At 36.6% G+C, this 10505-nt stretch overlaps 1 protein-coding gene across 1 annotated transcript in view; it reads right to left on the bottom strand.

Moving 5' to 3' along the window:
* SLC25A21 (solute carrier family 25 member 21) overlaps positions 1–9942 on the bottom strand; it is a 123917-nt gene extending 113975 nt beyond the window's left edge. The window contains exon 1 of the mRNA XM_014311524.2: positions 9813–9942. The gene's annotated coding sequence lies outside the window, so the exon portion shown is untranslated. The remainder of the gene's footprint in view (positions 1–9812) is intronic.
* Between the last annotated feature and the right edge of the window lie 563 nt (positions 9943–10505).

Genomic DNA, 10505 nt, shown 5'->3' with positions numbered 1-10505 from the left:
TGAAAAGGCAGGGAATGGAGATTTTTGGGAAGAGAGAAAAGATTTCTTTGATTATTTTCCTGAACTGCCAGAGAACATAGCCTACTCTGCTTTAGAGCTAATTCTCTGATCAGTTTTGATGTGATATGAAAGAAACAGAAGACACAATATAGCTTTTGAGGTACTGTGCAACTCATCTAGCACTGTTGCATCACACCACTGGCACCATGGATTCAACATGGACTGCTGGGTGAGACAAAGGCCTGATTAGAGTATAGTTCCATAATGTAGTGGAATTTTGAGTGTCAGGAACCCACTGTTCTCATCTATATCTGGTATTTGTCTCAGAATTCCCTGCTTTAACAGTTCTTTGCAACTTCTGGCACTCAGCCATATATGGTGTTGTCAGTATGCACTTAGAAGTCCAAAGACTGGCCACTTTTTACAGGGAATGGGAGAAAGAAAAGCTAATTTAGGACAGCAGGAGGTTGTAATAGGAGGAAGGCATGGGAAAATTCTGGGGCTTGAAGAAAGAAAATGGAATTCAGCAATGTCAGATAGTGTTTGCATATGAAATCTCACAGAAGGAACCAGTGGTGCAGTTTTGGTCAAAAGCCACATGTCAAACTGCATGTGGTGGTCTGGGGCAAACACCAGCACAGGCTGAAACAAGACTCCCAATGTCCACACTCAGCTGTGTAGAAACTGGATGAAGACAGTGTCAGGGCAGCAGTGTCAGAGCAGCAGTGTCAGAAACTGCTTTAAACAGACACTTGCTCATTGACTGTCCTTAAGCACAAGTGTGAAACTGCAACATTGAAAACTCGGTCTGTAATTGTAAACAGAGAATTCTTGCTGCAGCTACTGATGACAGCTTTAGTGATATAAATTTTGTTATGCGCTTTTCTTGAACATGTGATTTTGTGCACCACTACACTGGTTATTTTTATTTTGCATGAAATCATGGCATAATATAGGTTGGGAGGGACCTCCATTTAGTCTAACATAAAATCCTGGTCTGCTCCACTCTGGTGCTATCCACAGTATTGCTTCCCATGCAAAATCAGCTGTTACTGGCTGCCAGCTGGACATTGCACCACTGATCACAACTCCTACCAGCAGTCCAGCCAATTTCTCACTCAGTGACCACTGGTCCAGCTCACAACTCACCAGCATTGTGACAATGAGTCCACAAGAGATTGTTAAACATCTTACTAAAGTCTGAGTATGCAATAGCCACCATCCTCCCCTCGTACACAAAAGCAAGGCATCTCATTAATGTATGATTAGTTAATGTAAAAACTGGGAGACCAAAGACTTAGTTATATAGATTGCTTTCAGAAGAGAAGTAATCCCTAATGGGAATAGTCTTTCACTTGCTTAAATAAAATCAGACTTTTAACATATTTGCTCTTCTTTTATTATTTGTGATTTGGGTCTAACAGTTGGATATTACCTAAAGAACTCTTTAAAACAAACTAGGAGTAATTAAGTGAAATGTAATTAATGTAATTGTGTGATACATAGGCTGTTTTATCAATCTTAGTGTCATAAATCACTGAAAAATATGTTCACTATAACAGAGCAAGCCTTACATTTTAATTAGGGCAAACACATAACTTAAATCTTGGAGTTGTGTTTGGTTTTAATTTCCAAATCCCTCTTTTCTCTCTATGCAATATATATTCAGCACTTTTCATCCTCCATTTCTGTCTGTATCTGTCATGACAGATAAAGAGAAACCTCAAGTTACAAAACATGAAAATTCTGTAAGACTTGAAAAAGCATGAAATGACAGTTTGAAAACTTTGAAATTAGCAGGCACAGAGAATAGTCAGTTTTTAATATCTAAGTGTTTTGATATTCCTTATATTCCACACTCACAGCTTAATGCTGCAGATACTTTAAGTAAGCTATCTGATCTGGTGGAAGGTGTCCCTGCCCATAGCAGAGGGGTTAGAACTAGATGATCTTTAAAGTCCCTTCCAACTGAAGCCATTCTACAATTCTATGATGTCTAACTTGTAGGTTGGATGTTCCTGTCTTGGATAGCCCATGAGTATGAAATTAGTCTGTTCATTCAGAGCTAATTCCAAGAATTTATTCTTGCAAGAACCATAGAAGTCCTTCAGAAGACCATCTCCAGGAGCCCTGCACTCTGGAACTATTCCACTAGGAAAGTCTGTGAGACAGCAGCCCTGAACTACTGAGCTGCAGGAGAGAAATGAAACTTGATACTTAAACTGCAGAGGATATCATCTGTGGAGCTAATTACCACTGGTTTCATGGTATATGTATAAGCACATGAATAAACACTTTGTATATGTTGCAGGGTCCTTAATTTATAAATGGTCTAGATTTCAACTTTTATTTGGTTTCCTACCATGAGACCCAATAAAGAAAACGTCACTGTTTTCCTCCAAAATAATGGCTGGTGCCTCTGTACCTGACTGTAATCACTGTAGAAGCCTGTACAGAGAAGCAACCCAGTTCTGACTACAAATGTTTGGAAAAAAGCAGCTTTTCTTTTTAAATGGAAAGCTGTTCTGAGGAAAGCAACACACCTTTCTGAACTATTGGTCTGGTTTAAACAACAGCATTCACCCACCTAATTTGGTACCAAAGCCCTTCTCCGCAGATAAGCAAACAAGCATCTGCTATCACTTTAAAAATAGTAGGAATTTTGAAGAAGTAAAGAAGCTAAAAGTACAGCAAACAGCAACGTTTCTTTTAACTTAAATACAGTATGTTCTTTGAAACTCAACATTATCAAGTGCTACCAAAACTACAAAGATTTTTTCCCTCTGTCTTGTAAACTAAACCATTAGGACATTTTCTATACTAAAGAGTCTTTGAATAGTGATTTGCCATGGATATAATCATGTTTCAGAGTCAAAGTTCAGATGTTAAGTTTTGCATCTCTGTAGAGCAATGTTGAATCTGTGCTATACAGCAGACGTGCATGGAACATAAACACTAACCAGAACAATATTCCTGCATGAATCATACAATCATAGAGTGGTTTTGAAGGGACTTCTAAGGGTCATTTAGTTCCAATCCCCTTGCCATGGGCAAGGATACTGCTCCCTAGATCAGTTTTCTCAGGACCATCCAGCCTGGCTTTGAACACTTCCAGGAATGGGGTATCCACAACCTCTCTGGGCAGCCTGTTCCAGTGCTTCTGAGCAAAGAATTTATTCCTAACATCTAGCTGAACCCTGCCCTTTTTCACTTTAAAGCCATTGCCCCTTGTGCTGTCACTATCTGTCCATACAAAAAGCCCCTTTCCCTCCTTTTTATAACCCCCCCTTATGGTACTAGAAGGCCACAATGAGATTTACCCAGACCCTCCTCTTCTCCATGCTGAACAACTCCAGATCTCTCCACCCACCTTTGTAGGAGAGGTAGTCCAGCCCCCCGTCATTCTCGTACCCCTCCTCTGGGCCTGCTCTTTCTTGTGCTGAAGACTCCAGACCTGGACACAGCACTACAGGTGGGGTGTCATGAGGGCAGAATCACCCCCTTCATCCTGCTGCTCCCACTGCTTTTGATGCAGCCCAGGATGCAACTGTCCCTCTGGTCTGCAAGTGCAGGCTATTGGTTCGTGTCCAGCTTTTCACCCTGGGAATTCCCAAGTCCTTCTCCACAGGGCTGTTTTCAATGACTTCTTGTCCCAGTCTGCTCTTTTAGCTGATATTGCACAGTAGCAGACATTCAAGGAATCTGGCAATGCATGCTTTATACAATGGCAACAAAAAGGGTAAAACTTCAGTAATGACAGTTTAACCCAGGTCAGCTACAGAATTTACATGGCTACAGCTGTACTCAAACTTTGCACACTTGGCACCTGATAACTGCCTAGTCTTTTGCCTTTCTCTACATTTAAATTTATGACTGCTATCCACCTGTTGTATCTTTCCATTTTTTGTGAACAATGAATCAGACTGTAGCTGTACATGCAAAGCTCAGCAGTAGAAACCATAATAACTCACTGCCTTGATTTACTAATGCTGTTATTTCTGAATAAACAGTATTTTCCAATTTGACATCTTATGCCTTACTGCTTTCTTTTCATTAAATTATATTTGTTTCCAGTTGAAGACCCTTTTTTCCTCTCAAAGACATTAGAAAACACATTACATGTTCTCTAAAAGCACAAATAAATATTTAAGACCTGCATATTCTTGTTGTTCCCTGAAGATCTTGTGCGACACTGTCATTCATTAGCTTGCTCTGGGCCATTACATTTTTACACATTTTACTTATATTGGGACACAGCCAGCACTGACTGCTCAGCTCTAGAAAGCCCACATGTTTTTGTACTTTTTGAAACTAGCATGACAACCATTCTGAAGAGTAGCTCTCACCTGCTACGTTAAACTGTAAAACCATGAACATTGATGCTCTTCTCTCTCTATTTAGTGCTGAAAGTGAAACTATTTTTTCAGGTGCAACAAGAGCCATATGAAATCTCCCTAATGTGTAGACATTCTGTAGCCATGTTTTTAATGGAACAGATCCATTAAACTTATCTAGAAAAGTAAAAGGTAAATTCAAGTTTAAAAATAGAAACTTGCGTATATTGCTGGACAAAAATCATAGCTCTGACAAATGCTGGGTAGCACTTGTCTCTTTCTCAACTTATGAAGAGACTGAGAGGAAATGCAGCAAGAAAGATCCTTTGTGCAGAGAGAACCACAACAGTTTTCCTTCAACATATGAATGAATCATAACCAACTAATGAAAACTGGGGAAATACTGAACTTCAAACAGTATCATAGATCTGTAAAACTAGCAAAATATACATAGCTTACTTAGTTTGCACATAAACATGTAAAAACTATTAACTTCAATATATACCGCCTGAATAAATTCTTAGACTGTATGTACTAACTAAGCATGAGAATTACCTGGATTCAAATAATTAGTCAAAGCCCTCCAGAAATACAATGTGAAGATTTTTATTTAGCTAAACTTTTTTTTTCCTACCTCTCATGAACCCCCTGAAAAGGGAAGGAGGAAAAGTGAGGCTTTAATATAATCTCACTGGGATTTTCAAAGTAAAGCAAATGGTGTAAAATGCTTTTCTACTGAAAATGTTTCTACCAGTTCTCCACTGACTACTCCCCTAAGTTTGTCTTCCTTTGATGTTTCCTCTCTTACTGCTTCTGAGCCATTTAATGGCAGGTATTTTCTTTAAACTGTAGTACTCAGAATTATCACTTAAATCAAGTTTTAAAATCTATTTCCTGTGTATTAATTGCTTACATTACTCGAAAAGCTAGGAACAAAGGGGATTAGAAGAAAGCAACCCTCATTTGTGCATACTTATAGGCACTGATCCACTGAAAATCTGACCCAACTTAATATCTGGATATTTAAGTTTATGTGCTTATCCAGAAAAAAAAAAAGAAAACAAAGTTTACAGGCAAATGCTGCAGACTAGATTCCAACATTATTCTTCTTCAACACAGCAAATTCCTTGATTCAAATTCATATATCCAGAACAATAAATAGTGCTATTAGTCCTAGAAAAGATGCTGCTTCTTTGCATGACCAGAAAAGTATTCTCCTTACAGTATGGGCTAGTACTCCTTCCTTAGATTCTACAAATTTTATTTTATGAACAGGTAAAAATGAAATCAAATACAGTTTAAAAATTTTTGGGTTGATGTACAAAAAAAATATAATTACTCCTACTCCTACTAAGTAAAGCTTAAATGCATTCAACAGTACTGAACTGTAAGAACAGGTACAGAAAACATGTGCAGTCTTGTACTTGAAGAGTACAGGACAGAGACAGAGAAACTGGAGTAAATAAAACAAAGAGCCCAGAAGGTTGTTAAAGGACTGGAGCTTCTCATGTATCTACCTGAACAGGCTGTCACTGTTCAGCCTTGTGAAGAGAAGACTCAGGAGCATTTCATCCATGTACATAAATACCTCAGAGGGCAGGAGATTGCCCTTTTCCATTGGTGCCCAGCTGACAGGACAAGAGGCAAGGAGGTAAAACTGAAATACAGGAATTTCTGCCTCACCTAAGAGTATTCTGTAATGGTGAGACTGAACTGGCTGCCCACAGATGTTGTGGAGATGTTGTCCTCAGAGATACTCAAAACCTAACTGGGCAAAGCCCTGGGCAGTCTGCTCTAGCTGGCCCTGCCTTAAGCAGGAGGTTGGGCTCAACAGTCTCCAGAGACACCTTCCAACACCTTGAATTCACTGGTTATTTTCAATTATATTTTCCAGAGGAATAACTATCTTAAACAGACAGGATTCTTCTATTTATTTGATTAATTTTAGAAATAAATCAGTTGCTGGGAAGTCAAACTAGACACTTTTCCAATCTAATAGTCTTAACAGCTTTTATCAAAAGTGAAACGTGATTCGGATTTGCTTGACAACAGCCACACAGCACTTGCAGGTGTTGTTATTTACCAGTCTGATTATATAGTCAATGCACCAAACTACCACAGCTCATCTTGCCTTTGCCCAAATGTAAGAGCACATAGGAAAAGCCGGCAAGTTTACAGGATGGTGTTATGAAGGAACTCAGGAAGCACAGACAGAGAACCTCAAGGTAAAAAGAAAAAACGATTGTGGCATTAATTACTCAGCTAACTAATGCATTTTCATAAATTACTTTGAATGAGACTAAAAAATACAAATGTCACTTTGATGTTAATTTTTGCTGCTTAAAATGGGAGAAAAAACTTGCCTTCTTATGTGTGCTGCAAAAAAGACGACAGAATGATAAGATTATGTGCTAGTAGCAAGAAACCAATATGCTATTCAGCTAGAGGATGGCAGATGGTGCAATGGCTTACATATAGAGCAAAGGCTCATGTAGTCCTGGAGAAGTCTGAAACAATGCAGAGAACTTGTAGAGTCTGTGCCCCAGCATTCTGCTGCAGAATGGGGCTTGCTCTCCCAGTGATGTCAGAAGGATAAATACCTCCACTATTATGAGCTTCTCAACCATTCTAAGAGCAGAGGTAATTGCTGCTGCTAAAAAACCTGCAGTCATCTGCATTTTCCACCTACTACATTTTGTTTTAATCTTAGCATTTCATTTTTTATATACTCTATGAACGATGTTTTACTCCTCAGCCTCCATCTATCTGTTACTTTTCTTATGCTACAGATTTTTTCTTTTGCATGTTTCTAAATGCATCCATTGTTTTTGCAAAGACAAAATCAAAGTAAAAATTGCACTAAAAATTGCAAAGAATGAAAAATAGCTTTTAAGCCTTTATTGTGAATAACAGAACCACAATTTATAATGAAACCATAATTTTTGGAAGTAAAAATACAAATATTGTTAAAACTCAGGCACCTCAAATCAGTAATGAATTTGGTTATGTGAAATTAATGGATATACAGCAGTGTGCACATAAATCCTTGCAGGATCAGAACAAAGGGTTTAACTTGACACCTGCTGAAGCTGACAAAAAAGCCTTGCTTTTAAAGATTCAGAATCCAGCCATCAGTTTTTCCTGTGAAACATGGAATAGAGATGACCAGACTTTAGTAGTGAAGGTATTGTTTCACATCCCATTTTGTAGAAAAAGCTGCTAAAAGCATGACCAACCTGATGTTTCTCTTGGACTGCTATAAATCATAAGCAACTTACCTCAAGTCATTAGTGTAATATGAGGAAGGTAAGAAATAGGAGCAGGGTGTTGGTGCACGAAGCTGTATTGTACCAGCCATGCTTAAGAAATTTTTAGGTAACTTGTGTTCTGCTTAGTAACTAATGGTATGACAGAGCTCAGGAAATTTTCCTTTTGGAAAAGCATTTTCAGAGAGCAATTCTTTCCAAAAGTAAAGATGCAACTTTGTTAGCACTGATAATTTTAAGAACTATGGGGTTTGAAAATGTTATCTGGAAAAATAAAATATTCTTTGGTTTACAAGTTAACAAAAATGTGTCTGAAAACCACTAACTTCTATGTACGGACAACCCAAGAAAGCAGAACTATTTTTTCAAATGCATAGGTTAAAAAGCCACTGCCACAAAAAAACCTCATAGCTTCTCTAGTTTATTCTTCAATGTCTGAGTACAATCATAAACACTCCACAATACCAGTGTATTATGGAAGTGAAACATTTTTAACTATAACTTTATGAATAGAATTGCTACCCTGATTCTTGAATTGTTTGTAGAAATGCAACATTTTTGGAAATGTATTTTGTTTGCAATCTCTTCTATCTCAGTTAAGAACTTAGTAACTTCTTTTTCTAGTGTCTGTTATCCATATAATTGCTCAAAATCAGGTATGAGAGCTTTCTCATTTAAGTGTTTTACAGTTAAACTGAAAGGTACAGAAGTGCTTCTTATGCAGTGTACCAGAGGATGCATGCATTCAGTTTTTTTTGTATGCTTAAAAGAAATTATAACGGGAATGCAGTGGACTAGGTAGCAGAATTGGGTATTTGATTTTTACCCTCTGAGGAAAAAAACCAGGAAAATGATGGAATTCAAGAGAAGAACTTTTTTTTAAATGAAATATTCATACTCCATGTTGTAATAAGACAAAAAAAATAACAGTTATATACATGTATATAGAATGATGTCTCAAAGGTGAACCACAGATTTTTCCTAGAAGCCCTGAAATAAACCAGTCTTTAATGTTACTAGAAATCTTAGGTCAATGTACAAAGCAATCCTTTGTATTGCTCTATAATAAATTTTAAATGTGTAAGCCTTACATGGTCCTCAGCCATTAAACATAAATGGGCCAAATTCTATTCAAACTTGCACTGTTTTGGGAAAGAAGGTTAGTAACCAGAGCATAAATCTTGTCAAAATTTCAGCTGGCAATCAGCTCTGTAAATCATACTGAAATTTATTTATAGGAATGATGCTTTATAAATTATTACAAGTCTGTTTTTCATAACAGATTTCTAGAAGGTTTATATTGAAGATGCTTGGTAAGACAACCCATCAAATCAGTAAAGTTACTTCATTTTACTTATTGACCAGCATGTTTTATTATTGTGCAATATCCATTTTGCTTATTTAATTTGCCTACTGTACATATTTAGTATTCATCTTAAAGACTTATTCACAGAATGCAGCAGAAGAATGATAGAAGGAAACCATTCTGCTATGCAACAAATTTGTATTCTTTATTAGGAGTCAAGACAATTTAGTATGAACGTACAATTATTCCACCACTGATCAATAAGCAACTTTACAGTGTAACATAAAATAATCTCATCCAAATCAAATATTATGATCAAATATATTTTTAAAAAAGTTTATTATAAACACAAAATGTGGCACTCATGGCCTTTTTAATAAGTGCGCTTGGCTTTCTGAAACATATAAAGTCTCTAAACCTGACAAATTATGTTTATAATTAATTTTATTATTATATGTTTTAAATATATATATATTTGAAAGTTTGTATTTGCAGTACATTTAATCTTGCACAGGGCATTGTCTGACTTGTCTATGGACACTTGGAGACATAACTTGACCCAAGGACAGAACAGCAATTAAATGAATTTTAGCCAGGATCAGTTTATCAGTTTTCAAAATGCATGCAATTTTGTATGGAAATACAATTCTGTAAACTTTATCTTCTGTTTTCTTCCAAATGCTTGGACTTCTGAAGAATTTTCAGAAAATTAGAAGTAACTACTAGAGTAGAAGACGAATGAACTATAAAATACAGTATCGAAAGTGCATCTCTAATTAAATCACCGTAAACAAGGTTTACTGCACTGCAAAATGTATTATTTATTAAGAAGAAAGCTTTATTAATTTAAGCTCTTTTTAAAGACCAATAGCATAGTCAAAAGTATAATTGTTCTGCATATCTTACCTTGGGGTTGAAAACTGCTTTTCTTCCCCAGTTATTTCCAGGACTTGCTTTTCCATTGCTACGTATCAGACTACAATTAAGCTACTCCACACCATCTTTCACAGTTAAACAACTTTGCTCAATGATAAAGGATTTTATTTGCATTAACTAAAGTAACTACGCTGTGAAAAATTTCCTTACCATATAAAAATTTAACTCATTAAAAGAAGCATGCACAGCACGTACTTTTCACTTGGAAAGAACATGTTCTTAAAAGTTCGTGCTGAACTACTTTTTAAAAGAGCACCTAGGGATAATAACAAAAAAAGGTAAAAGAGCTGTGCTGTCACCTAGTGGATAAAGGTAGTAGAATAGGATTACTTTTTAAGTTACAGTTTTAACAACATTAAAATACACTTCAGATATTATATTGATTTCCTGAAAGAGACATGTAAACATGAAAATTGGCTCTACTGCTGACATAGGTCCTCTGAGTATTTTAAAGACAGACCTACAGATCCTTTGGCTCTGAACATTTCTTTTCATTGTTTCATTGTAATGTTGGCTATTACATTTTAAATCTGAATGTAAACATTGCATATTTGAGAGCCTGGGATGTAGGAGAAAAGAGTTCCTCCTCCTCAGGTGGAGGAGCTGACTAGTAGTGTAGACAACACACAGAATAAATACCAAAAATGCTGTGCAACCAACATT

The sequence above is a fragment of the Geospiza fortis genome, unplaced genomic scaffold, assembly GCF_000277835.1.
Source record: "Geospiza fortis unplaced genomic scaffold, GeoFor_1.0 scaffold54, whole genome shotgun sequence".
Classification (NCBI taxonomy): Eukaryota; Metazoa; Chordata; class Aves; order Passeriformes; family Thraupidae; genus Geospiza; species Geospiza fortis.
This window is presented reverse-complemented; position numbering and strand designations above follow the sequence as displayed.